The sequence below is a fragment of the Mustela nigripes genome, chromosome 14, assembly GCF_022355385.1.
Source record: "Mustela nigripes isolate SB6536 chromosome 14, MUSNIG.SB6536, whole genome shotgun sequence".
Lineage (NCBI taxonomy): Eukaryota > Metazoa > Chordata > Mammalia > Carnivora > Mustelidae > Mustela > Mustela nigripes.
This window is the reverse complement of record NC_081570.1, coordinates 92,205,231-92,230,623: the sequence shown is the minus strand read 5'-3', so window position 1 is coordinate 92,230,623 and position 25,393 is coordinate 92,205,231. Positions and strand designations below refer to the sequence as shown.

The 25,393-nt window shown below is 40.3% G+C and overlaps 1 long non-coding RNA gene across 2 annotated transcripts in view; it reads left to right on the top strand.

The window, feature by feature from the left end:
* Positions 1–24,842, top strand: part of LOC132002270 (uncharacterized) — a 32,876-nt gene extending 8,034 nt beyond the window's left edge. For both annotated transcript variants that reach the window (XR_009399786.1, XR_009399785.1), the window contains exons 2-3: positions 14,879–14,986; positions 24,736–24,842. This is a non-coding gene — a long non-coding RNA (uncharacterized LOC132002270). The remainder of the gene's footprint in view (positions 1–14,878; positions 14,987–24,735) is intronic.
* The last annotated feature ends 551 nt before the right edge of the window (positions 24,843–25,393 follow it).

Below are 25,393 nucleotides of genomic sequence, written 5' to 3'. Positions count from 1 at the left end.
ACTTGGCTGTTGTGCATTAGTTAGCCCTTGTTCTATTTGTCTTCCTGTGGTTCTTCCGTCTTTGAGTTTCCCTAAGAGGAGAAGCATCTATTAATTTCTCAGGATGCCCCAGAGTTGAGGTCAGAAGTGACACATTTCCAGCAGATCACCTGATAGGTCTCCCAGAAATAAAACAACCAAATAAAACAACCTCTGTCTCCTGTTGCCCTGCCTTTGTCTTAAATTGGCCACCTCAATTCCAGGAATTGGCCCTCAATCAGACTTTGATGTTCACCTCATTCTAGAGCAAGGAACACAGGCATATGACTTAATTTGTGTCCCGCCTTCTTTCCAAGATTATATAAAGCAACATTATAAAGTTAATAAGATAGAACTATTGAGACCCTTCAAAAAGAAAAAGAAGCAAGTGTACTGAACTTGAGGGATAAAATAATTAGTTGACTCTAAGCTCCCTGACAGCCAGGGGAAAGAGGGAAATGACATAAACAATGGCTCTCACTTTTAGAAAAGAGCAAACATAGCAGTTCATCAAAGGAACATTTTAAGAAATCCCACCTTGAGATTTCACTTTTTTTTTTTAAGATTTTTTTTTTTTTATTTCTTTGACAGAAGAGATCAGAAGTAGGCAGAGAGGCAGGCAGAGAGAGAGAGAGGGGATGAAGCAGGCTCCCCACCAAGCAGAGAGCCTGGTGCGGGGCTCGATCCCAAGACCCTGGGATCATAGACCCAAGCCAAAGATAGAAGCTTTAACCCACTGAGCCACCCAGGCGCCCCGAGATTTCACTTTTTTTGTGGGATACTAATCATCCCAAGTGTTCAATTCACTTTAATTTCACAAACATCCTTCGGTAGCTACTGTGGGTCAGGCACTATACTAGGTACTAAAGGTTCAAAGACAAATGACATCATACCTACTTTTGTAAATGTCATCTGAATGATTTAAAATTCAAGTATTCCATGGCTTTGTCTTGTTTTTATAGTTACTTTGTAAATATCATTATGTATTTACTCCCAAAACATGTAGAACTGACCTTACATGTGATCAGAATTATAAAGTCTCTTTCTCTATTCTTTGATAATTCCCCAATTCTACCACCCTTGAACCGGAATAATCATTTCAAAATGCAAATGTGGCCATGTCTTGACTTTGCTTAAATCCCATTGATGCCTGTCACCGCTTTGGTTCTGGAATACTTTTTTTGTCAATGGAGTGCCTTGGATGGAGTGGGCATTTAGGACTTTCATCTGTCCTCTTGGAAAAGACTTTCCCCAAAGGAAGAGCTTCCTGAGCATAAGCAAATAGGGTCAACTTCAGAAAGGCCAGTGGGGGCACTCTTAGAACTGACTTCTTTTACAGTTTTCCCAGGTGCTGGCCCTGATTTTGTGCTTCATGTGGGATCCAAGTTTCTGGCATCCTATATGTAAACTCTGCAGACTGTAAGGTTTCCTTTCATGACAACCAACAGAGCACTTTCCTTTCCCAACTCAGGACTCATCTTTTGTCATGGTTCTTACTCTGAGCCTCTGCAGCTCAGATCTTAGCAAATCTGCTAGCAAACAATAATATGGCCTTCTACGTTATCTAATATGAGCAGCTACGTTGTAACCTCCTGTAGCTTTAGTCTCACTTCACCTTCAGGAATCCAATGACTAGGAATCTAGGAAAAGGATTCCCAAGGGGGAGAATCCATTCTCTTCTGGAGAACTGCTTTTGCAGAATGAAAATCTTACCTTCGCACACACTGCCACTCTGCACTCCACTGATGACTTGTCAGTTACTCTCCTGCAATCACGAGAAGCAAGACATTAAAATGAATCTCTTTTGCCTCACTATATACTGTGGCTCCAAGACAGTGGATGCAGTTGCTCCCCGAACAGAGTAGGCGACGAGGTCACCCAAGCAGGATATACAAAGGAGGATTGAGAACCGGGTTTGCAACTGTCAGATGATCATCCAACTCCAAGAAAGGAGTGGGAGATTATTGACAGAATTTCTTTGGAAAGAACTGTTAGTGTGATATAAAGTCTGAATCTTCCCCATGGAGGAAGGGTGGGTATGAGTCCCTTCTCTTTAAGCCCGGTGAGAAAAGCTTCAAAGAAATCACTCAGAGATTTTTCTGGACTCAAAGTCAAGACATGGCCACATTTACATCACTCAGGGACCTGTGTCCCCCTGACTCTCTGGGGGTACCACATTCGTGCTGGACCTGTGACCAAGAAGCATAAATGTACAAGGCAATGGGACCCCAACAGAGAATCTGTGTGGTATAAAACTAGAAGCTTGAGGGGTCTTGTAGGCAAGTGCTGAAAGACGAACAGCCTTCCAAAGGAACAGAAAGTGAGAAATCCCAGGAAATAATAGGAGGTTGGATGTCACTGAAGAAATCACTAGCGTGTCCCAGAAAGAGGCAACTTTAAACATGTCAATACCTGTCAGCTCTAAACACCCACCACTGTCAGAGGAAGCCAATGTCAATCTCACCACCATCTGTCATATGAGGCTTTGCTTGCCTGCATATCTCTGTATTCTCCCCCACCACAACCACATCAATCCTGGACCAGCCAAGACCATCCATGTGAGAAGGAAGGGAGGCAGAGACCTAAGGGAGCCAACCCCACTTCCCTCTTGTCATCACAGGCTCCCCACCTTCAGCAGGTCTAAATCAGGAAGGAGAGAAACTTATATTTTGAATGGAATCTGGTGTTGGTTATTATAGGGAACTGGATCTATTAATGACAGAAAATCAGACTTTCTGCAATTAAAAACAAACAGAGGACTTTATTATCTAATGATAATTGAAAAATATGTGCCTAAGATTTCATAAAGAGGCAGGAAAAAATCCAGATCCACAAAACGTATTTGAATGGGCTGCATGGGAAGAGAAATTGTCCCATAATTGTCCTTAATTGTCCTTACAAGTCTTCTTATTCAGTGCATGCTTGGATGACTTCAGCCCTGGCTTACTGTCTTCCTCCTCACATGACTCATGTCATTATCCTTGGTGATTGCACCATCGACTGTCCAGCAAATATCAACTCTTTTACCTGAACTACTGGTGCTGGGTTTTTTGGCACCGCATGACTTGTCTCAGCCAATGTACTGTTAGAGGACGTGAATATGCTTGTAGGCTTTGGCCTGGCTCTCACCATGGTGGGCTGCATGAGATGAACATGCCCCTACAGCCTTGACCCCAGAACAAATACATCTGCAGCAGACCTGAACCAAACCCAACACACGATCTAGGAGGTATTCATCAACTTTTCCAAGGTCATATAACCAGTAAAAGGCAAAGCTGGATCCAGACCCAGGAAGTCAGTTTCTAGAGTCTGTGCCCTCAACTGTTCTATGTGCCTCTCAACTTGTACACATCCTTGATTTCTTTGCTTTTTCACTTGTTAGTAAAATGGCCTGAAAAGTTTTAACAGGGTTAGGCAAACCAATTGAAGTGTCCAAAATTCAGTGGGATATCTTTTTAAATATTGGTAAGAGATGTATCATCAAAAAAAATATGAAAGATTGCAAGATTCTATCAAGTTAAGAGGAAAGTATATTTATGTAGTTTAAGGTTCCCTTCGAATTCAAGGGGCTTCATATTTAAATAGAAAATAGGTACGCATTTCAAGATCCAAGCTAAATGATCAACAATGTGGGGTTAAAGACCTCTGGTGAGATAGAGAATCAGGCCATGAGATTACCTTCTGAGAACACTCTTTCCCACCTCATCTCTGCAATCCTACTTCTTTGCTCCTTCTCACTTTCCCCAGCCACTTTTTTTTTTTTTTTAATAGAAGATTCTTCATATTCCCACTACCACACTACCAACCTATCTCAACTTTACCCTTCAAGTCAGGGTTTCTGCGATGAACTGACCTTTGGCATTTAAATTCTGACTTCTGGCTGCTTCTCTGATCTCTTCTGTCACCACACCCTGCTCCAGCAGTGTGGCCATTTCTGCTGTCTGCCACAACCCAAGTTCATGCTGGCCTCAGGTCTTCACATTCCCCGTGCCTGGAAAGCTTTCCCCAAATAACCAAAAATACCTCTTAGCATTCAGATTGCAGCTCAAATATTTCCATCTCAGACCTTTCCTGGACCACCTATCTAAAATAGCATCCTCTACTCTTCTCTCCTTTTTGAATGGATAGGATTCATCCTCAGCCCAGAACAATGCCTGCGGTCAGAGAATGACCCCTGAATCCACTCATGGTCTTCATTGTTCTATTGTGCTATTAGGATAAATCAGAGGTCTGTCTTTGGTTTATTTAGTTTCTTCTACATAGTAAATAGTTTATCATACTATTATGTAATAGCTTCTGTGATAGTCTATCATACTGTTATGATAGCATACATATATATCAGTAAGTATACAGAGATGATAAGCAGTACTTTGAAAAGCAATTGAATATCATATTTACCAGGAGATGAGGAATGAAAGTAAAAAATGGCAGTCTTACTTGTACATTTTTAAGGGGAAAAAAGTTAAAGCTATTGGCTTCATTATTATGTAATTGAATAATACCTTATAATGAATATAGAATATTCATAACCTATGTAATTTTCTATTATGTAATAGAATATTTTAAAATAAAAAACCTATAATGGGGGTGCCTGGATGGCTCAGAGTGTTAAGCCTCTGCCTTCAGCTCAGGTCATGATCTCAGGGTCCTGGGATCGACCCTCACATCGGACTCCCTGTTCAGCTGGGAGCCTGCTTCTCCCTCTCTCTGCCTGCCTCTCTGCCTACTTGTGATCTCTGTCAAATGAATAAATAAAATCTTAAAAACAAAATCAACCTATAATGTATTGGATTTTTTTTAAACATGTTTTTTGCATGTAATTCTGGTAGATATCTACGTGTGCTTGGTTTCATTTACTCTTCCCAGCAAGGTGTTCCCATGGGGCTATTATTACACCTATTTTATTTTTTTTTTTTTAAAGATTTTATTTATTTATTTGACAGACAGATCACAAGGAGGCAGAGAGGCAGGCAGAGAGAGAGGAGGAAGCAGGCTCCCCGCTGAGCAGAGAGCCTGATTCGGGGCTCCATCTCAAGACCCTTGGACCATGACCTGAGCTGAAGACAGAGGCTTTAACCCACTGAGCCACCCAGGCACCCCTAATATTACACCTATTTTATTGATGGGGAAAGTGATTCCATGGGTAGGACCGTCATGGGTCTAACAGGAGTACTAGGGAGATTTAGTCAGCTGTTTTGGGTTTCCAGTCTCTCATTCCCTTGATTCATTTTTACCCAGTTTGAAAGCCCTGGTTCCCATTTTCAAGGAATCTCATGGACCCGATAACTTCCCTTTGTTGACTCCTGGACCCCACACCTGGGCTTTTACGCTGCACCCCTATACTCTTTTCTTCTGGCAAGTCTGCTCAGTGCCTGGAATGCCTGAGCTCCACTTTGCATGGGGAGGATGTCTTAGTCCTCACAGGCTGCTTCTTCCACTCCATGTGTTGTATTTTTAGGTCATCCATGCCAAAGTATGTTTCAATGTATGTCATGTTCTTACTTCTTTTGTTTGCTCTTCTTCCCCTTTATAATCTCATTCTGAGTGATGCCTGCCTATTGTTAAAGTTTCTACAGCCAATGAAATATCTATTGTTCATTTAGTACTCATTTGCGAGGTAATTTTATTAAATCTTCAGCACTATAATGCTGGATACCACACTGTAGGCATCCCCAGCACAACACAGGGCTTCACCCACAGCAGACTTTGTTGCCTATAGTGCAGTGGTCACTGGTATTCTTTGTGATTTCCCTGTAGCACTGTAAAAATCAGAAGCCTCAAAGAGATGCAAAGCTCTCTGAAGCTCAACGTGGACTGCACTCCCAAGTTTGAAACTTTTCAGGCGCTGAAATGCCAGATGGAAAAAGCTGAGTGGAGCATTTGCGGTGTGAGAAAAAAATGATAAGCATTCCCAGGATGATACTTGGGTTTGTCTCTGTAGCAGGATGCTTATCTCTCTGCAGTGGTGACTCACTGGCCCTAACTGACAGCTGGAACAATTGTGGGTAGGAGAGCTAGACCAGCCACCCAGCCAGAGATTAAGCAGCTGGGTTTAGATTAAGCACAGGGAATGTGTAAGGAAATCTGATGGTCTGGTGAGTTTTTATCATTGGCTTCTGCTAGCCTTTCCTTTCCTGCTGCTTCTCTATTCCCAGGCTGGGATAGTGAGGTCAGATGCTGAATTGGTTGTTAATTGTTGGCCAATACCTTGGTCAGAGTATAGAGAACCGTTTTCTACTTGGAATGGCCTCCTGACTTTCAGCAGAGACCTTGGTAGAAGCCTCTATAAGAATGAGCTTTTGGCTCAAGACGCTATTTATTTGGGGCATTTTTCAACTTTGAGGGCTCCAGACCTCAAAGAATCTGTAGAGTGTTTCTGCCTGATAAAGCAGAGACCAGGGACTTGGCAGAGTTCTTGTTTCTCCCGTGTCACTTTCTACTTAGATTTTTTCTTAAATCTTCTCAGCCCTCTCTCCTGATGAGGGACACCTAAGCTGACCAACCAGTCTCACTGTTGGATTACCAATATTTAAACATAAGTGTAGAATCTTTTATTTATAAACCATATGCTGTATCAAATGTTGTAGTTGATATTTGCAGCTATTATCCTTAAGAAGTAATTGCATGTGATTTTTTCTTCCCTTAGGGTGAGGAGACAAAGATAGTAAGAACCACAATGAAACCTATTTGTAGGCCAAGTACTTGATTTGAAGGAGTGGTCTGAGAGCTCCTCTGCTTGCATATCTGTATTCACCTTGCCCCACACAGGCATCGATATTCTTCCATCACCCTTTGAGTTTTAAAGAAGATCATTTTTTAAAATTAAACTAACCTTAGTGTGGGTAATACACTAATTCATTTTTCAAAAAAAAATTTTTGAGGGATGCCTGAGTGGTGCATTCAATTAAGTGTCTGATTTTCGGCTCAGGTCATGATCTCAGGGTGGTGGCATCGAGCCCCTCTTGGGGTTTTGTGCTCAGTGTGGAGTCTGCTTAAGATTCTCTCTCCCTCTCTGTGCCCCCCCAACACTTGCATGCTCTCTCTCTCTAAAATAAATAAATCTTTGGGGGGAAAACGATCCTTAAAATTTTTTTTTTTTTTTACTTGAGTATAGTTGTTACCCATTTACATTAGTTTCAGGTGTACAACATAGTGATTCAGCTTCTCTAAAGGTTATGCAGTGCTCACTACAAGTATAGCTACCATCTGTCACCGTGCAATGCTATTATAATATCACTGATGACATACTCTAATTAATTTTTTAACCATAAGTATTCTATTAAAAAACCCACAAGTTTGTCAAAGACTTGAGACAGGCATGTTTTCAATACCATCAACAAAGGAGAATTGAGATACTGGATATTTAGGTCTTCATGGGTGGACCAGGCTGGAGGGTGAGATGAAGATGGAGAAGAAAAGGAAAGATGCGGAAGCACATTGCTATGGAGCAGTAATCATAATGGCAGTCACCATGGACATCTATTATTTTTTCCTGCCAGTATCTATTCTGGTTTGAGTACTCGGATTTTGCTTTGCGGGACCCCTGCCTCTTGTTGGATTTATGTCTGACAACTTTCAGTGAAGGTGCTCACCCTTCCCTGTCCAAGGCTGGGCCAGTCAAATATACTTTTTCCTAGATATGAGTCCTGGGAGAGATGCAAAGAAACAGCTGGATCCATCATCCCAAGAGCAGCACCCTCCCAAGATTCTTCATCAGATCCTACCACCAAGATTCCCAGAGCTCTTCTAATTCCTACCCATTCTGAAGCCCAAACCTCCAACTCTTCTTCAGTTAAGTGAATTAACCCATATCCTTCTAGTTGTTTGTTTGTTTTGGACAAAGTGAGCGAGAATTAGTTTCTGCTTGTTGCAACCAAAAAAAATCTGACAGCTGGATGCATCTGTCTGAAGGAAGCAGGAGGCAGTGGACTGGCCCTGGCAGACCAAAGGCTCAAGGAGAGACAACTTGAAAGGAAGGGAAAGAGCACTAAAAAAGGAAGAGGGAGGCACTAATGGCACCCACATTCTTCAGAATTTTGGCTAGAGGTACCCCTGGGTGGACAATCTTATTTACCCTTTAAAAGCTTCCTTCTTGTTAGTTAGTTAGGAAGTCATCTTTCTTTCTACCTACCTGGTCTAGAGGTCCCACTATGAAAGCTCTTTTGGTGAGACCAAAAATAATTAATTAATTAATTGCTTAGGGTTCTTTTTTTCTCCTAAATTCATAATTCATTCATTCTACAAATATTTACTTAGCACCTACTGACTGCGTGATATTTCAAGGTGAAATAGGGGCACTTGGGTGGCTCAGTTGGTTAAGCATCTGCCTTTAGCTCAGGTCATGATCCCAGGGTTCTGGGATTGATCCTGGTATCATCAGGCTCCCTGCTCAGCAGGGAGCCCACTTCTCCCTCTCTCTCTGCCCTTCCCCCTGCTCGTGTTCTCTCTCTCAAATAAATAAATAATTTTTTTAAGGTGAGCTAAATGCAGCCCTCATAACTTAAGAAACATAAGGTCTAGGGGCGCCTGGGTGGCTCAGTGGGTTAAAGCCTCTGCCTTTGGCTCAGGTCATGATCCCAGGGTCCTGGGATGGAGCCCCACATCAGGCTCTCTGCTCTGCAGGGAGCCTGCTTCCCTTCCTCTCTCTCTCTCTGTGCTTCTCTGCCTTCTTGTGATCTCTGTATGTCAAATAAAGAAATGAAATCTTTAAAATATATTTATATCTATATCTTTATCTATATTTAAGATATAGATATCTTGGGATCATGACCTGAGCTGAAGACAGAGGCTTAACCCACTGAGTCACCCAGACACCCCAGGTATAGAGTTCTTAAATCACTATATTGTATACCTGAAACTAATATAACATTGTATGTCAACTATACTTCAATTAAAAAACACATGGAAGTAAAAGAAATAGGTATGAGATAATCATTTAGAATGGGCATTTGTATTTGTCATCTTAAAAAAATTTAAGATTACTTTCTAATTCAGTTTTTAAAGTTACTTGATGAATACTACATAGCAAAGTAATAAGAAATATATTTTTTTGTCTCTACCTCTGGCTCCTACTTGTATTTGCTCTTCGACCTCAGTTCCTGATAAGATGTTATAATTTCCTAAGTGATAGGTGTGTCTACTGCAGAAATCCTAAATCCCTTGGGATTTCTTGGGCGATAGGAATATCTTTTGTTCTAATGAGGTGACTGTTTATAGTGGCCTCCTGGGTGGTCGTTGTTCACTAGAAAGACCAAACCATGATTAGAAACTTGGAACTTTCAGCCTCACCACCCTCATTCTTCAGAGAGAGGAAGGAGCTAGAAATAAAATTAATAATCATTCATGCCTATAAGATGAAGCCTCCATAAAAATCCCAAAGGTACAGGGTTCAGAGAGCTTTCAGGTTGGTGATCACCTCCATGTGCAGGGAAGGTGGTGCACCCCAAATCCATAGAGACAGAAACTCATAGGTTTAGGAACCTTCCAGACCTTGCTTTATATATCTCTTTTCTTTCTGTTCATTCAAATCTTTTAAAAGACGTTTTGCATCACATCAACAATGGTGAGTAAAGAAAAGAAAGAAATCAAGTGGGTTAAAAACCTTTAAAAACACTTTTGAGGGGCGCCTGGGTGGTTAGTGGGTTAAAGCCTCTGCCTTTGCTTTGGGTCATGATCCCAGGGTCCCGGGATTGAGCCCCACGTCGGGCTCTCTGCTCAACAGGGAGCCTGCTTCCCCCTCTTTCTCTGCCTGCCTCTCTGCCTACTTGTGATCTCTCTCTGTGAAATAAATAAAAAATCTTAAAAAAAAAACCAACAAACTTTTGATTCAATTATACTGTCATTAAGATAGACTGCATCAAAGGAAGAACCCTAAACCCAAAGATTAGGGCCCCTGTGTCAGGAAAGGAAAAACTCCCACTTGTTGGGCATGTAGAGTCCCCACAGACTTCATCAGTGCTCTCTTTAATCTCCCCACAATCTCCCCAGGAAGAGGAGGAGGGACAGAATGGAGGGACCACTTCTTCCATGACACATTAATCTCACAGCTATGAGCATAGCAATGTGTCACTGACTCAGAGCCCCTACTCTGCCTGATTTTCAAAAAACATACAGTGTTATATTAGTTTCGGGTGTACAACATACTGATTTGACAATTTTATACATTACTCAGTGTGTACCATAGTAAGTGTAGCTGCCGTCTGTCACCATACAATGCTATCACAATACCATGGATTATATTCCTTGTGCTATTCTTTTCATCCTTGTGACTTATTTGTTTTTTATCTGCACGTTTGTACCACTTAACCCCCTTTATCTATTTCGCTCCTCCCCCCACTCCCTTCCCCTTTGGCAACCATCAGTTTGTTCTCTGTATTTATAGGTTTGATTCTGCTTTTCGCTTGTTTATTCTTTTTTTTCTTCTTTTTTTTTTTTTTAGATTCCACATATGAATGAGATCATATGGTGGTTGTCTTTCTCTGGGTCCATTAATGCTATCACAAGTAGCAAGATCTTATTCTTCTTTATGGCTGAGTGATAGAGCATTGTATAGATACCATGTCTTCTGCACTCTGTCATCTATCTGTGGGCACTGAGGTTGCTTCCAGATCTTACTGCTGTTGTTTTAAGGGGAGCAGGCTGCTGCTGGGGTGGGAGCACCTCTATAACAATGAAACAAGGAACGGCCTTGCCGATGAGGATCTTTCCAGGGGCAGAATTCCAGCGGAAGAAAATGGTTCCTTAAACTCTGGGGCTTTTCAGTGTCCCAGGCACTTTAAGTAAGAACAAGTTGAAAATCTCTCCTTAGAGGAAAAAAAGGGAAATGAAAGATAAATTACATTTCATAAAGCGTATATCAAGATCATAGGATTTTAGAGCTGGAAGGGGTATTAGAAAGAATCTAATTAAAAGTCTCTTTTTTTTGCAACAGAGGCCTCAAGAGGTGGAAATAAATTGCCCAATGTATCAGTGATAGAACTAAGAATTGAGCCTAGATCCATTACTTCCTATTGCCGTGCTCTTTCTACTGACCTTATCTAATTTTTTATCTATTTCTTTAAATTGTTTCTTTGACTCACACATATCAATGTTTTACTTAAATCTTTGACTCATTCATATCAATGTGTTACTTAACAGGTAATATTAGAAAATCACTATGGATTGTTTTATTTCTAGATAAAACCTGGGGGGATTTGAGAGCTGCTCTCCATGATCCCCAGCCTGGCAAACTGCCACATCCACTGTCAGAATTATGGACAGAATACCTGGAAAGAAAGAAGCATGGAATTAAAATCTTAGCCTCTGCCAAATACAACCCATCCCCAGTGAATTTGCATATTTAAAGAGATTGCACTGTTAAGCAGAGAGAAAGAGCAGGAGATTTGGAAAAAATGCCAGTTCCAAATCTATGAGTTTGTTATTTTAGACAAGTTATTTAACCTCTCTATATCTCAGTTTCTACATTTGTAAGATTACAGATAATATTGGTTCTCTTCGGAGATGGATCTTTAAGGTCAAAGTGACTTGAATGGGAATCTCCCATAAGCGTGAGCTAATCTTACATCTGAAAGCCCAGCCCTGGCACTTGGTAGATATAGAGCATTTGTTGAGTGACTGACTGACTGACTGAAAGGTACTGAAAGGTGCACTTCAGAGACTGGCTGGAAGTGTCAGATGTTGGGGGGTCGGAGGCAGAGGGTGGCAGTGGGGTGCTGTTGAGAAAAGAAGAAACCGGAGAAGGGGCATAAATCTTCCCTTCCATTCTTTGGAGTATGGCCTTAATGCACACTGATGCTTCTTTCTTTTTTTTTTTTTTTTTTAAAAGATTTTATTTATTTATTTGACTGAGACACAGCGAGAGAAGGAGCACAAACGGGGAGTGGGAGACGGAGAAGCAGGCTTCCGGTCAAGCAGGGAACCCGATGCGGGGCTCGATCCAAGGACCTGGGATCATGACCTGAGCCGAAGGCAGATGCTTAATGGACTGAACCACCCAGGCACCACAGTACATTTGTTCTATGAAAGTTCTGTATAAGAACTGGGCCTGGAGCCTACTTAAGGAAAAAGGATGATTCTAAGGAGAAACATGTACCCCTATTTTATAGCAGTATTATTTACGATAGCCAAGGTATGGAAGCAGCCCAAATGTCTGTTGATTGATGAATGGATAAATAAGATGTGATACATATGGTGGAATATAGTTCAGCCATAAAAAAAGAATGAAATCTTGCCATTTGCAATGATCTGGATGGATGTATTATGTATTATGCTTAGTATTATGCTAAGTGAAATAAGTCAGTCAGAAAAAGACAAATACCATATGACTTCATTTATATTTGATATTTAAGGAATTTAAGAATTTAAGAGCAAAAGGGGGGAAAAAAAGAGAGAGAAACCAAGAATCTTATAACTAGAGAACAAACTAATGATTACCTGAAAGGAGGTGGGGGTGGGTGGATGGGTTATATAGGTGATGGGGATTAAGGAAAGAACCTGTGATGAGCACCAGATATGGAATTGTTGAGTCAATATATTGTACACATGAAACAAATATAACATTATATGTTAACTAACTGGAATTAAAATTAAAACATTTTAAAAGTTTTTAAAAATAGGGAATAAAAGAGTCGCAAGAGTAATGAAATGACATCAAGGAAATACAGTAAATACTAAAATGGTAGTACACATTCTGCTAAATGGTGAGTTCTTTTCAAGGACCAGTCAGATCTGTTTATTGTAATGAGGATGGTGGAAACCTACTTCATGACCTACTCAATAAGGTGGTTGTATTAGAGTTCTAGAAAAGGATTATTCTCTCTCTCTTTTCTTTTTAAGTTTTTATTTATTTATTTGACACAAAGGGAAAGAGATCACAAATAGGCAGAGAGGCAGGCAGAGAAGGGTAAGCAGGCTCCCTGCTAAGCTGAAAGCCCGATGTGGGGCTAGATCCCAGGACCCTGAGATCATGACCTGAGCTGAAGGCAGAGACCTCAACCCACTTAGCCACCCAGGCACCCTGAGAAGGATTATTCTTGAGGGATGGCACTGAAAGCAAGTTGTAGGGAGGGTTCTGTTTGGGGAGCTTAGGGCAGAGTGTTCAGGGCTCCTGCTGGGGTGAGTCTTAGGGGAAAAGGCAAGTGGAGCTACCCTCAGGGAAGTGTATCTGCCATTGATTTCTCTCTATCGTCCTTCCCTTATGTTCACTTTCCTTCTTACCTTCACCCTATGTAGACTCCACAGCTTAATTAGCTACCTCACAGCCCCAAACAAACCCAGTCCTCCACCATCTGGCATTCTCCCATGTGGCTGTCTCAAATGCCCACAGATATTTGATGAAGAATGAATTCTGAATACAGAAGCCCGAGAAAGTGTTGCTTTATCAAGGTGGCATCTCTTACTCTAATTTGCTATTGTTGACTGGGGTAGAGAGGAGAGAATTCATAAGCCTCAGTCATTAAGCTGGGATAGTTGATCTGGAAGGGGTCAACAGATGGTTGGGTTCCATGGACAGCCCAAGCAGAGTGGGAAACACAAGTGTGACAGGCAGAAAGCAAAGATCAAAGCCCCAGGGAAGCAGGGTGTCATGGTTTGTGGTATATGTAACTGACATGGCGTAATGTGGAGACAAAGTTTGTTACTATAGTTTGTCTGTCTAATGAACTTCCCTGTCTGCTTCCTTTGGTGAACTCCTCCTCCATTTCACATCGTCTGAGCACAGCTATTAATCAAAATGTATTCTTCCCCACCTCATACCTTCCTTTATTATTATTATTATTCTCTTTAAAGATTTTATTTATTTATTTGTCAGAGAGAGAGCACAAGCAGGGGGAGTAGCAGGCAGAGGTGGAAGCAGGCTCCCCACTGAGCAGGGAGCCTGATGTGGGACTCGATTCTAGGACCCTGGGATCATGACCTGAGCCAGAGGCAAACACTTAATCAACTGAGCCACCCGGGCATCCCTATTATTATTGTTTTTAAATTCAAATTCAATTAAGTAACACATAGTATATTATTAGGTTCAGAGGGAGAGTTTGGTGATTCATCAGTCTTATATAACACCGAGTGTTCATTACATCATGTGCCCTCCTTAATGCCCATCACCCTGTTACCCCATCCCTACCCTCACCCCCCCACCCCCGCCGACAACCCTCAGTTTGTTTCCTATGGTTAAGAGTCTCTTATGGTTTGTCTCCCTCCCTGATTTGTCTTGTTTTATTCCCCCCCTTCCCCTATGATCCTCTGTTTTGTTTCTTAAATTCCACATAGTTACCTCAAAGTCCACAGAGGTAGGCAGATGGCTTGGTTTGGGCAAATGTGTTTGTCTAGGGATAGCCAAACACCTAAATCAGGCCCTTGTTCTTTTTGGACAATCTCTGTAGGAGCTGGCAGGGAAGGCTGCTAGAACATGAAGAATAAAGAATGATGGAGACAAGTGGAGAAAAGGGTGAGGGGTGTAGAGGTAAGAGGGAGGGAGAAGGTGTGAATTGACATTGGTAGAGCTTCTGAATCAATCCATTCTAGACCTGCCTCTTGACTTCCCAGTTATTTGAGCCAATCGCTTTTCCTCTTTCCTTGCATAACATAGAGTCTAGTTTCTGTCACTTGCAACCAAGTAAGCCTCCATGAATTTAATTGCCAAAGTGGGCCAGAGCGCAAATAGAGCCAGACTGGATGTTTAGGAAATCAAGCATCAAGTGCCAGGCTCGTTTAGAGGTACTTTATATTTTGAATCCAGAGGTAACTCAACAAAGGGGCTCCATGTTCTCAGACAAACACAAAGCTTTTAAGACCCAAGATTATAGTGACAGAAAAATCACATTGAAATTTTGAAAGCTCACTGACTTGTCTGATTCTCCAACAGCTAAGTCTCTCTACAACTGTCCATGCTATACACAAACTGTGAGAACCATGGGATACTGTTTTCTACCTATCGTGATGAAAAAGATCCAGTGAAAAATATCCAGTACTGGTGAGTGCACGTCTGTGGTTGAAATGGGTATTCTTGCACTGCGGATAGGAGGGCAAATTGACTCAGACTTTCTAAAGGCACATTTTATACTGTGAGCTAAAAACTTGAAAATGTACCTGTTTTTTCCTTTTTTTTTGAGAGAGAGAGAGAATCTTAAGCAAGTTCCCTGGCCAGTTGGAGCCCAATGCAGGACTCAGTCTCACAACCCTAAGATCATGACCTCAGTAGAAATCAAGAGTCAGATGCTTAACCGACTGAGTCACCCAGGTGTCCCCAAATGTACTTATTTTTGACCTAGAAATTCTGGTGTTTTAGGTCCAGTATGGACTCCAGGATGGACTCTGTGAAGTAAATTTCCATGTTAAAAGAACCCATTTTATATAACGTTAAGAGAACTCCTAAGTTGAGAGCATTCATGCCATTTGTTACCACAATTCTTGTTCCATGTTGGAAGGATCTGGCAAACACATATATCCGTTACAATTCTAGATATGATAATTTGGTATTTTTGACTTGTAATTTAATTAGTAAATGCATTCTGGAAAAGGTATACATTGCAATCGATTGAATAAACCCATACCCACCCTAATGACCTCCCACCCCCCCACACACACCCTTGCTGAATATAAGCTTTGGGATGGCCAGAATTTGCATCTGTGTTGTTTACTATTTTGTCTGCACTAACTAGAACAGTGCCTGGCTTAAAAAAATACTTGAATGAGTGAATGAGTAAATTCTAGAAAATGACTCGGAAAGATGGAAAAACCACTCTTGTACTTTCTTTTTCCCATGAGTATTATCCCTGTAAAGTAATGTAAAGACTAGTGCTTTATACTTCCTAACTCATAATTATGTATTGTGAATTAGTAATTAACAAGAAGAAGGTAGAAATTTTAGCTTAGAAGACAATACTTCTGGGATGTTTACAGTTACCTATATGTTTTCATCGATCAAGGAAAATGTAGAACTTCCTCCTTTGTAGACATTTCTAGAAACATTATGGATATTATGTTGGGTTAGTAGATAACACAGTTACTGCATTCGTCATAATTAGGGTACATGATTCAGGTTCTTGTCCAGTGCTGATAAATCAATACAGGGTAGACAGTTGGCTCATTATGGATGTTCATTTTAGAGGAGTGACTGATATTTCTCAGAAATCTAAGAATCCAAATTTAGGTGTTATGGAAACCTAAGCCTTTTAGTTAAAGAAATATTCCCTTTATGGCAGGTTTTTGGGTGGTCTCATTTCAATTTTTGGCAGAACTCCCTACTAAATGTTGAATGCCTGCATTTATTTAATTTCAGTTTCAGTTCTGCTTTGACACAGAAAGTGAGATTATGTGGCTATGGAGGCCTCTTCCACTCTGGTTCTATGCACAATGAGCTCTTAGTAAGTCCTAGGGGGTAATTTTACTTTGAAGCTTTCTGTCATTACATTTTTCTCCACTGCCCAGACAGGTCTTAACCAGACACGTTATACTAGGTGTAACCATATATTCTGTATTTCTGAGTCAATCATCTATAAGGTTAACGTCACTCACTTCTAAAAACAAATTTCTGGGTGGAGAGGGTGGTTGTAGTGTCCCCTGGGGTATTCCAACCGTGAGATATCTGCTGTCTTGGTTCAGTACCATGTATAGACTGGAAAAACAAAGCAAGGCATTTCCCAGCATTTTACCAAGGATGCCCATTAGTTTCTGTACATAAGAAATGGTAAAAATCATCCTATGTTGGATGGGGAAGGAATGATATAAGTGGTCCTGTAAAAGGTAAATCCCCATCTGATATGATGGCAGGAGCAACTGAATGTAGTGGGTACAGAGATTAAACCCCCCAAAGACTAATACCACAAACCTCTTAACAAAGTTCACAGGAGTAAACAGTCTGCCCACCTCCTCTTCCACAGCCTGACGTGTAATGGGTCAAAGATACATTTTAAAAGAGACTACCGTATATCAAGAACCTCCGTGGGATAGAAAAAAAATTACTTAAGTCTCTCTACAATGGAGATGAAAGAAAGCATTAAGCAGCAATTCTTTATTTACAGAAATTTTCATTTCCATCTTTCAAAAGGTTGAGCAAAACATAGGTAAACTCCTTTCTTTCTGATGGACTCTGACTTAAACTGCTAGAATTTATGCAGGGTAATTCAGCAGGAAAAATAATTGGATTTTTCCTATCTGTTGCATGATGGGACCGAGGGACCTGTAGCTCTCAAGCTTGGTAGGCGTTCAACAACAGCACTAAAGGAGCATTAAAATATTATCCACAGGGGCGCCCGGGTGGCTCAGTGGGTTAAAGCCTCTGCCTTCTGCTCAGGTCATGATCCCAGGGTTCTGGGATTGAGCCCCACATGGGCTCTCTGCTCAGCAGGGACCCTGCCTCCCCCTTTCTCTGTGCTTGCCTCTCTCCCTACTTGTGATTTCTGTCAAATAAATAAATAAAATCTTAAAAAAAAAAAGAAAAGAAAAACAGAATATATATATTTAAAAAATATATATATTATCCACAATAGCCAAACTATGGAAAGAGCCTCGGTGAGCCACATCACCGGATGAATGGATAAAGAAGATGTGGTATATATATACACAATGGAATATTATGCAGCCATCTAAAAGAAATCTTGCCATTTACAATGACATGGATGGAACTAGAAGGTATTATGCTAAGTGAAATAAGTCAATCCTAGAAAGACAATTATCATATGATCTCACTGAAATGAGGAATTTGAGAAACAAGATGAAAGATCGTAGGGGAAGGGAGGGAAAAATGAAACAAGATGAAACCAGAGAGGGGGGCAAACCGTAAGAGACTCTTAATCTCAGGAAACAAACTGAGTGTTGCTGGAGTGGAGGGGGTGGGGGGGATGGATGTGACTGGGTGATGGACATTGGGAAGGGTATGTGCTATGGTGAGTGCTGTGAATTGTGTAAGATTGATGAATCACAGGGGTGCCTGGGTGGCTCAGTGGGTTAAAGCCTCTGCCTTCGGCTCAGGTTGAGATCTCAGGGTCCTGGGATCGAGCCCTACATTGGGCTTTCTGCTCAGCGGGAAGCTTGCTTCCTCCTCTCTCTCTGCTTGCTTCTCTGCCTACTTGCGATCTCTGTCAAATAAATAAAATCTTAAAAAAAAAAAAAAAGACTGATGAATCCTAGATCTGTACCCCTGAAACAAATAATACAGTATACGTTAATTAAAATTAAAAAACACATGTTATTCTACTGATGAAAAAAACAGCCAGTTGTTTTAGCCCCTGCATCAACACCTTCCATATTCCCTAGGACATCGTTGAGCCTGGAGCCTCACAGAGCCAGTTCTGTGAGTCTAGTGCAAGCTATTTGTTTATTTTATGGCATACCTGGTGGGATTCATTCTGATCCTGAGCTGTGCTGATTTACTTGGCTGCTCTATAAGGCTCGTTGAACTATTTGATATCAATAATTCTCTCTTTTCTCAGTAGAAAGTGGAAGCCTTTTATTTAAAGCTTGCTTTCTATATCCGTCAGAGACCACCTGCAATATTAAACCTCTTCTTTTTGTGTGCGTCTTATCCAGTGTCGGTTCTCTCATTCTTCAAACAGCTGCACATTCAGACTTCGCCCCACACAGACCCTGATTCTTGCCCTTACAGGAAATAGTATATTAGGAGCCACTATAGCCCAGATGCCCTTTGCTCTGGCGTCAGGCAGTTCTTAAGCAGTGTGGTCCCATATCTATCTTTACTATTTCCCTTCCTGGATTCAAACTCCTCACCTGTTCTTACCATAGATAACTGGGTTCCCTTTTTCTTGGCTACTTGGAATCCCAAGCTGTTTGGATTGCTGTGATCTGTGTGTAGCTAGAGACTGAATTTGATTACCCTCTTCCTGTGCATTCATTTGTACACATTTTATACTCCATTTAAAAGACCTATATATTATGAGTCCTTTTTCATTTTATGAAAAATTATTTATAAAATTTAAATTGATTTCCTTGATTTTTATCCTATGAGCATTCAGATGATTTCTTTCTAGTTTTTTTCCAGTATATTTATAGAATGAACATTACAATGTGAACATGAACTTAATGATGTGAAGATTTTTGGTATTAGTAAATATTTCCTGGAATATAATTTTTAGTAGCGACATCATATGGATATATATCATAAATAATACTGTGTATTATTCTTATACATGAAGTTCTGCCTGCACTTCAAGTTATTTGTTTATGATAAACTCAGGTTTGGAATTATTGGGTTAAAATCTACAAACATTTTTAAGACACTTCATACTATATTGCCAAATGGCTTTTTAATAAAAGTTATACAGATTTCCATTCCCAGTGTATGAAGCTTCTCTTTCATCATAGTTTTATGGGATTAGTATGATTTTGATAGTTTGACAAATTAAAACAATATCTAATGTTTTAGTATTTTACTTCTTTGATTACATTATGAGATTGCTTTTTAAATTTATTTAATACAATTTAAAATTTCTTTTCTATAAGTTGTCTGTTTATACTTTTTGTCCATCTTCTATAATGGTTTTGTGTTTTGATTTTTAATTTGGATGAAGTATGTAATATATAAATATTTTTCAAGATATTTATTTATTTATTTGACAGACAGAGATCACAAGTAGGCAGAGAGGCAGGCAGAGAGAGAGGAAGAAGTAGGTTCCCCACTGAGCAAAGAGCCCCATGTGGGGCTTGATCCCAGGACCCTGAGATCATGACCTGAGACAAAGGCAGAGGCCCTAACCCACTGAGCCACCCAGGCGCCCCTGAAGTATGTGTTATACTAAGAATACTTCCCCTTACCCTCTTTCAGTGCTGGTGGGAATGCAGCCTGGTGCATCATCCCTGGAAAATGGTATGGGTGTTTCTCAAAAAGTTAAAAATAGAGCTACCCTATGATCCAGCAGTTGCACAACTAGGTATTTACCCAGAGAATACAAAAATACTTATTCAAAGGGATACATGTACCCGATATGTATAGCAGTATTATTTACAATAGCCAAATTATGAAAACAGCCCAAGTGTCCATTAATAGAGGAGTGGATAAAGAAGATGTGGTATATATACACAGTGGAATATTACTCAGCCATGTCATTACTCAACAAATGAAATCTTGCCATTTGCAATCACCTGGATGGAGCTAGAGAGAATTATGCTAAGCAAAGTCAGTCAGTCAGTCAGAGAAAGACAAATACCATATGATTTCAGTTATATGTGGAATTTAAGTAACAAAGCAAATGAGCAAAGGGGAAAAGGAAAGAAAGAGGTAAACCACGGAACAGACCCTTAACCATAGAGAACACTCTAGTGGTTACTAGAAGGAAGGTGGGTGGGTGGATGGGTGAAATATGTGTTGGGGGTTAAAGAGTATACTTTTGTGATGAGCACCCAGGGACGTATGGAATTTTGGAATCAATATATTCTACCCCTGAAACCAATATTACATTGTATGTTAATGAACTGGAATTTAAATTTCTTTTAAAAAACCTTAATATTAAAAAAAAAAAACCTTAATATTAATTAATTAATTAATTAATTTTTTAAAAGGATTTTCCCTTTAGCTGCCAATTTGTCTTATATTTTTCTTTCAGTTTATTGGGTGAATCATGACATTTTGCAATAATCTTTGATATGCTGACATTTTAAATTTTTGCATGTTCAAATCATTCACCGTCTTTTATGATTTCTTTTATTGCTTTTTTACATGGATAGTCATTCCTTGTCAGATATTAGACAAACTGCCTTTTGGATTTCCTAATTGTTTAATCCATTTGTACCTAATTGTTATTTTATGTTATTTTATGTTATACATATGTATGTTATGTAATGTTATGTATCATATGTATCATATATCATATGTATCATATATGTATGATATCACATATGTATCCGATGTGTATGTTATGTTATACATATGTATATATGTATTTATTTAAATTCAATTTGCCAACATATAGTACATCATTGGTTTCAGAAGTACTGTTTAATAATTTATCAGTCATGTATAACATTCAGTGCTCATCACATCACGTGCCCTCCTTAATACTAACCCAGTGACCCCATTTCCCCACCCACCTCCCCTCCAGCATCCCTCAGTTTGTTTCCCAGAGTTAAGCCTCTCTCATGGTTTGTCTCCCTCTCTGATTTCTTCCCATAGTTTCCCCACCCTTCCCTTATGATCCTCTGCACTGTTTCATATATTCCACATATGAGTGAAACCATATGATAATTGTCTTTCTCTGATTGACTTATTTCACTTAACATAATACCCTCCAATTCCAACCACATCAGTGTAAATGGTGGGTATTCATCCTTTCTGATGGCTGAGTTATATTCCATTGTACATATGGACCACATCTTTATCCATTCATCTGTTGAAGGACATCTTAACTCCTTCCACAGTTTGGCTATTGTGGAGAGTGGTGCTATGAACATTGGGGTTCATGTGCCCCTTCTTTTCACTACATCTGTGTCTTTGGGGTAAATATCTAGTAGTGCAATTGCTGGGTCATATTTTTCAACATCTTGAGGAACCTCCATACTGTCTTCCAGAGTAACTGTACCAGCTTGCATTCCCACCAACAGTGTAAGAAGGTTCCCCTTTCTCTACATCCTTGCCAACATTTGTTGTTTCTTGTCTCGTTAATTTTAGTCATTCTGACTGGTGTGAGGTGGTATCTCATTGTGGTTTTGATTTATATTTCCCTGATGCCCAGTGATGTTGAGCATTTTTTCATGTGTCTGTTGGCCATTTGTATGTCTTCTTTGAAGAAATGTCTGCTCATGTCTTCTGCCCATTTCTTGACTGGATTATTCTTTGGGTGTTGAGTTTGTTAAGTTCTTTATATATCTTGGGGACTAGCCCTTTATCTGTTATGTCATTTGCACATATCTCCTCCCATTCCATAGATTACCTTTGGTTTTCTTGATTGTTTCCTTTGCTGTGTGGAAACTTTTTATCTTGATGAAGTCCCAATAGTTCACTTTTGCTTTTGTTTCCCTTGCCTTTAAAGATGTGTCTAGCAAGAAGTTGCTGTGGCTGAGGTCGAAGAGGTTGCTTCCTGTGTTCTCTTCTAGGGTTTTAATGGATTCCTGTCTCACATTGAGGTCCTTCACCCATTTTGAGTCTATTCCATTTTTGTGTATGGTGCAAGAAAGTATCTACTGCTAGCACCTGCCTAGTTCACATGGACACAGGCTCTGGGACAGTCTCTATAGACCCAATCTCCTGGCCTGCCCTAGCACCAGGCTGACCTTATGGCCCAAAGCTCCAGTTTTGCCCCAGTGTAAGGCTGGTCTTGTAGCCCCAGGCTCCAGGCTTATCCACATGGCCATAGGCCCCAGACACACCACAGTGTCAGTGTCTGGACTCTTCATAATCCAGAGCTCCAGGCCCAGTACAGGTAAGCCCCAACAGACCAAGGCTACATGCCCAGCTCCTTAGACCAGATCCTAGGCCCCAGATCTGATTCAATGAACCCAGGCATCAAGGCATCCCCAGTGAATCTCTGATGCCAGGCTGACCCCTGTGGACTCAGGGCCAGGCCCATTCCTGTGGACCCAGGCACCAGGCTGGCCCTTGTAAATTCAGACTCAAGGCCTACTTCAGTGTGAGGTTGACCCCCATGGACCCAGGCATCAGGATGGTCCCTGATGTCCCAGGCTCTGGGATCACCTCAGGCACCGGACTGGCCTATGTGAATCCAGACAACAAGCCTGAGCACACATTGACTCAGGCTCCAGGCCAGCCTGCCTGAGGACTCCAGAAGCAAGCCGTTCTTTTCAGGCATTTGTATGTGATCCAGTGAGTTGGGTCGATTTCCATAGGCTTCCATGTTGTAGAATAATTTATCTATTATAGAATTCTTTATACATTAGGTATGAATCCAGCATGAGACATATACTAGCTCTCTCTAGGCCTCAAGGTCTTTTTTAGAACTTGGAAAATAATTCCTATTATGAGGTTGTTCGAAGATTAAAGAGATAAGGCATGTGAATCGCTTAATGCAATCTCAAGCAGATAGAAAGTGCCTAATAAATAGAGCCAATAATGTAATTATTATTCATTGATATGCTCCTTGAGCCTGTTAAAAGATAAACGCTTTTTTTAAAAGATTATTTATTTATTTATTTATTTGGCAGACAGAGATCACAAGTAGGCAGAGAGGCAGACAGAGAGAGAGAAGGAAGCAGGCTCCCCACTGAGCAGAGAGCACAATGTGAGGCTCAATCCCAGGACTCTGGGATCATGACCTGAGCAGAAGGCAGAGGCTTTAACCCACTGAGTCACCCAGGTGCCCCGAAAGATAAATCTTTAATACTTTCTCTTTATTCCTTATTGACTAAGGATCAAGAATTTTTTGTGGGTGATCTCATCTTTGGATTCATAAATTGGGGTCTGTTTTATTTAAATTTTTCTAGGAAATCATCAGTTTTATTAAGGTTTTTAAAAGTTTTGGGGCACCTGGGTGACTGTCAGAAGAGCATGCAACTCTTGATCTCAGAGTTGTAAGTTTGAGCCCCATGTTGGGTGTAGAGATTACTTAAAAATAAAATCTTGAAAAAATAGTTTTAGAATAGTGTTTTTCATAGTATTTGCTCATGATTTCTTTAAAATGTCTTTTAAATCTGTCATTAAATCCATGTGTTTTATTTCTTTATTCTAAATGAAATTATCTAGAGGTATTTTATTCACTTTTTCCCCCAAAAGTTACCTTTTTTTTATTTTACCTATCAACTCTGCCATCAGTTGCATGTAAGTCTTGAGGCTGGCAGCATAGGCTGTTGATCAAAGTAAACAGAAGAGACTGGTGCACCATTAGAGGTCATGGATGTGGCTGTTAGGTTCCCTTTACTTCCTCCATTTGTCTTTTATCCAGTCTCTGCTTACACTCTTTAAAGAAGTTTTTTTTTTTTTTTTTTTTTTTTTTAATTCATTTGACAAAGACAGAGAGATTGAGCATAAGCAGGGGGAGCCAGCAGGCAGAGGGAGAGGGAGGAGCAGACTCCCCGCTGAGCAGGGAATTCCGATGCAGTTCTCCATCCCATGATCCTGGGACCATGACCTCAGCTAAAAGCAGATGCTTAACTGACTGAACCAACCAGGCGCCCCTCTGCTTACACTCTTTAAATGGAGTATCCAAGGAGTAACCAAATAGACCAGTGTTCAGAAGGTACTTGGACTTTTCCATTTTTGAAAAGAATCTGAAGCAAACTTTGACTTTTATTATTCTGGACTGCTGGACCTTTCGGGCCACAGGAGCATATTTAGAACAAGGTGGCGTTATGAGCAATATAAATAGAGAATAACGCAATATAAATAAAGGTGGCTACTAGATTTCCTTTGTAAAATGTGTGAGAAAGTCCTTTGTTAAATGAGTGTGCAGGTGTTTATGTGTTGTTTTTCTCCGCACATCAGGCTTCAAAACCTGTGACGTTTTCTACCAGGTGAGTCGTTTTAATCCACCTCCTGCCTGAATGATTTTGATGGAGACTCGATGAAGGGCATGTTATGAAAATTGGGAATGACACAACGAATGATGTCTTGAGCAAGTGAGGTTGGGTGAGCTGCAGCTGCCCGCAATGGAGAATACAAGCAATTCGCAGATAGATGGAGCCTGGGTTTGGGTTGCTTAAGACAATGAAAATTCCCCATCTTTGCTAAGATTCCTGATACATTTCTTTCTAGGACATGCTGATGATCCTATTGGAAAGTAAGTATATATTTTTTTTCTTTTATCTCTAACCGATCAGACCTTCCTGGTGATCCCCATTTACTGTGCTGGACCAAGTTCTCCAGATGGTAAGAAATGGATTTCAGATGCTCTTTTTTTTTTTTCCCCTTTGACTATTATTTAGAATAATTTCTCCACCTACACTTAAAGAAATTTTCCAGAAACCTGACAGATGGAGTAAACATCAAATGTCACATTACAGTGTTTCTTTCTAATTGAAGCCATCACCCAGTTGGGCTACAAATTCATGGACAGAGTCCTTATTGTGTAATATGTATGTTTTATATGTTTCCCCAATTCCTCTTGCTGATCAATAAAATTCTTTTGACTGTTTTAATTGTAAGGTCAATATTACATGTAGGGTACTACCTGCACCATTGTTTCTAAAATACACTTCTAAAAATACACTTCTTCTTATTTTTCCTTTTTTTACTTCAATTTTTGATTCTCAATTTAAATACATAGGGAATAAATATGGCAGTTTTCTTGTTGAAGAGTTCCCTCTTCACATCCTAGCCTCTCAAGCATGATGCTAACATGCTCATACTGCCTATATTACTTACCAAATCCAAACCTGAACTGCAAAGCTGCAGAGTCTACAAGACTGCAAAATATAGTTTCTAGAATACGGGAGCATTGTGGCTAAGTAGGTGATATTCAAAATGCCTCCTCATCAT